This window comes from Micrasema longulum, unplaced genomic scaffold, assembly GCF_059751315.1.
Source record: "Micrasema longulum isolate JH-2025_06_02 unplaced genomic scaffold, ASM5975131v1 h1tg002095l, whole genome shotgun sequence".
NCBI classification, from domain to species: domain Eukaryota; kingdom Metazoa; phylum Arthropoda; class Insecta; order Trichoptera; family Brachycentridae; genus Micrasema; species Micrasema longulum.
The window spans coordinates 45,738-50,316 of NW_028279262.1; positions in this window are offsets into that span (position 1 = coordinate 45,738).

Below are 4,579 nucleotides of genomic sequence, written 5' to 3' on the forward strand. Positions count from 1 at the left end.
GGAAAAAACAAATATTATAGCGTTTCGGTAAATTCAAACACATTAACTGCGCGAGATATTAAACTACAAAACGAGAAACGTGATCGGGAGAACTAAGATAAATGTACCCCCCGTAGATTTCAGACGCGAACTGAAAGTGTCCGGGACAGTAGTAGGGCGGCATTAGCGAGTGAATTCAGATTCCAGTTTATTAAACGACGAAAAAAATGACGCGCCGGAAGATACAGCGGACAAATACATAATTCCCAAAGCGACCGCCTCCCGCAGTCCTCCTCCACCCCCTCCCCCACATGCCATCACCCGACCGAACGACAAACTAATTACAAACTCCGCGGCGGGGTTGGGGTGAATTTTAAACAAGTTTGGAACAAAAGTGGGATAAAACGTCACAAAGTTATTCCTTTAATCAGATGATAGATAACTCTAGAAGAATATTTATCTCGGAGTTTTTTCCCGTTAGATACCGCGCGGCGAGAGAAATGAAAAATTCGGGATCACGCAATGGCGATACTGCCATGTTAATTGAAGCCGCAGCTGAAAGAATTTCTTTCGGTATAATTTTACTCTGTTTGAACATTTCGGTGGCCGACAAACTTCTAAGTAAACGATTTAACAAAACTCCGGGAGTTAAATCAAACGATCTCCGACGAAAACTTTTGTTTTAGTAAAACAAAGCTACGATGTTATACTCGAATTTGTGTTTCGGCCAGACTAGAAACTGCGGCTATTCGCGATTTAATCGCTATTAAAGATACCCGAATCGAGACTAAAATGTGTAATGATTATTAACACGATTATATTAGAATATTCGAGAACCGCAACTTTTGTTCTAGTTCCGAAATACCATATTCGGAAAGTTGTAAACTCCGAACAAATTAATTAAAAACAGATGAAATGAAATTCCAAATTGCAAGGGAATAACATAATATTGTTAAAGTTAGAAAAGGAGTTCGCGTGCGACACCCGAACCCGAAAGGCATTTAATTCCTCCGGTTATAGTTAGGCACTAGTTAGAGTTGGAGTTGTATTCATTTTAGATATTGTAACATTGCGGGCGCGTATAAACGGCAAGCGATCGATTCAGATTTCAATTAAAACTTTGTCCGCGCTACACCACTGACTGGGACTGGGGGTGGAGATTGGAGATCTGAATATATAAACACTACCCCACTGGTGGGATTATTATAAAACCGACTTTAAGACTAATAATACGAAAGATGATCATTTCTAATTAAAACTTTTTTTCGTGCCCGAAATTACTGACCGAAGTTCGGTCATCCTCCCCCGTGCCTCGTTTCCAAAAGTGATGGGTAAATACGAAGTTTAACTTATTTTTAAATATAAGTATAAAAACAGGATTGACCGACGAGATTAACGCACAATTTAAAAAAAAAAACTACGGTGGGATACTAGGGTGGGCTGCGATATATATTTTTGTATTTTCACAAACGTATAATTGTTCAAAGATGTATTGGGATCATTGACATATAATACATAGACATGCCCCATAAAGTAAAATATTTTAAAAGGCAAAGACACGAAAACGTACCCATAGATACTAAGTACTGTTTATTTATACCAAGGCTGCATTTAATGAGCATGCGTATGCTACCAAAAATTTAAGGATACTCATTTTTTTTACATAAAAAGTTTGTATTTTAACGTTAACAATCAACATTCGTTTTTGGTGGATCCCAATCAGATTCTTTCCTTAAATTCATTATAATTTCGCCATATTTATTTCTTTTCACTGGATTTTTAGGAACGATACGATAATATTAACTCGTGTTTATTATTAACTATATATGTATAACTAATATGTATTAACTATCAGCGCATCACAGTAACTATGAAGAGCTTCGCAATTTCGCGGCTAGGCGTAGTTTCACGTTTACAAAAAATGATATTTATATTTGAATATAAATTGTTTTAAGCTTTATTAATCACTCGTGAACAAATGTTTACCAATGAAAAGTTACACAATCCTTTTTACAACGTTTATCCGAAAGGTTTTTACGCGTTTCCGCGACACAAGTAGGCATTTTTGCTTTAACTCTAAACGTCACTCCTAGCTGGCGGTCGAAGAACGACTAAATACGCGTTGGGCATAACTGAGCGTTTGGGCATGAGTTAAGTGTCATCATTTTCTCAGGGCATGTCTATTAATATTTCAATGATGGGATCTAATATGACGCATAAAAATAATTTTTGCGTTCATACATTTTTAGTTTTCGCTAGTCACTTGTTAGTAATTTTTTTTATTTTGAATACGACACTTTTGAAAAAAATTATCGAAAAATCATTTAAACGTGTTTCCTTTTGTTACTTGTAGATTGTAAAAATGTGTAAATAAATACCTTGGTGGCAGACATATTTGCATACAAAAAACTTGCATACAATACTGTTTTTTTTTATTCGGTAGCTTCACAGCGTTCTTCAGGAAGCAAAAATATTACTTTGATATTTTTTAATCGATTTCTACAGGCGATCTCGCTAAAAAAATGTACGGGACACATATCACATGCGCTATGATTGCCCACAGCAGACAGAATATTGCTTCTTTGCGTTTCACGCAACATTCCATCAGATACAATAATAATGCTTACCCCATTTAACATTAAGAAAATGAATCATTCCTGGCCAGCAAAAGCAAAATGTTGATAATTCATTAAAAAAAATACATGTTATTTTAGATTTTTAAAAATAGGTTGGTATATTTCTAGCGAAATCTAACAGGTGTTTTTGCGTATTAAGGTTGAATTGGGGCCTGGCCCGCCCCGCCCTGATGGAGAAATAAATAATACGACTTAGAAGATTTAATTTAACACAAATATTAATTAAACATTCAAGTTAGTTATTGAAAATTCTCGGTGGAAGTTCGCTGTAGGCAATTTGGAAACGAGTGATATTTAAATCCACAAATTTGGAATAACCGACCAGTGACCGGTTTCATAGCTTTCGCGACATATTCGAGACGAAATAAAATTCATCCTCAATATTTTTGAACAAATATTATAATTAAACTGATTTAGGTCACCCATCGTGTTTTGAAAAACTAATGACAAGACGAATTATAACCACAGTTAATGCATAACTAACTGTACGCAATTTCCGATATTATAATATGCTAATAAAGTTGATAGAGAGAACGTTCGGAGCGGGGATATCCGACACGACTCCCCAATACAGTATCAGGCCCGTATATAGACAGTATAGTATAGTATAGTATACCACCCTACAAGTAAAAGTTTTCCAAACCCGGCCGGCACAAAGTTTCTTCGGAAAGAGAGTTATTTCAAGTTTACGCCCGTCTAGATAAAACAAACTTTTAACAACAAACTTTTCGGTAACAAGAAAAACAAGAAATGACGCCGGGGTGTGTGGGTGGGGCGGGGAGGGGTGTAATGGTTTTAATTAAATAATTATCCACATTGAAACTTCCGATAACTTTTCATAACCTTACTTAATTACGGACTTGTACATTTCGCGATACAAGTTGTGTTGCAAAGAATTTTAGATTATCTACATCGAATACTGCCGAGAAACATTATGTATGGGGCTATATGGCGCGGCGTATGGTTTGTATTAGCTTTACACAATAAATTCTACCTCTGTACTACAAAAGTACATATTACAAGCGGGGTACTCGTTACAAGTAACTCTAAGCACAGTTAACACAATATTGTAGTTGTAAATTACGTATTATATTATGTACTGCGAAATTACGTTTCCAGGAAATATAGGCAAGTAGAATAAAATTGTAAGTAGAAAACCACTCAATAATATTACTGTAAAGTTTTATTTAGTATTTTGTGTTTTTTTAAAGTACATTGAAAACTTAGGTACTACGCGTGACGTAAAATAGTGTACCTATCGATGGCAGTATTAACATTATTATGATTTGTTGACTATTTACATATGATGTGAGCGAGAGAAATCTGCTTGTAAATTTGATTAATGGATGCATTCAGAAAATAGGAAACTGGATGGCTTCAGCCAGACGACAGAATTTGATTCAGGATACGACACTACCCGATGTAAGGAGTGCCGCTTTAACCACCGTTGAACTACTGGGAGTCTTCCTTAATTCTGACCTTTCTCTTGACGCTCAAATTAGTAGAACGATAAGTTCATGCATTTATCAGCTGAGACCGATTAAATACATACGCAAAAATTTGCCAGTTGATGCCGCCTGTCAATTAATAAATGCGTTTGTAGTGTCTAGAGTCGATTATTGTAGTGGTATCTACGCAGGTCTACCAATGAATAACATGACTCGCCTACAGTCTGTATTGAATGCCGCAGCGAGATTTATTTTCGGAATCTCTAAGTTCAGTCATATCACTCCACTACTTCGGAAATAACACTGGGTGGAATACAAACCATGTTGGCTTATGTATAAATCACTGCACAACTCTGCTCCAGAATATCTAAGGGAACTCTGCATTCCAGATGAACTAGCTGGCAGACGTCTTACGCTTAGATCAGCTACATCTACGTCGAAAGGAAAAGTTATTATACCTCTACGAAAACAGTGCACTAAATTCGGCAAACGCGCATTTACGGTCGCAGGCCCTAC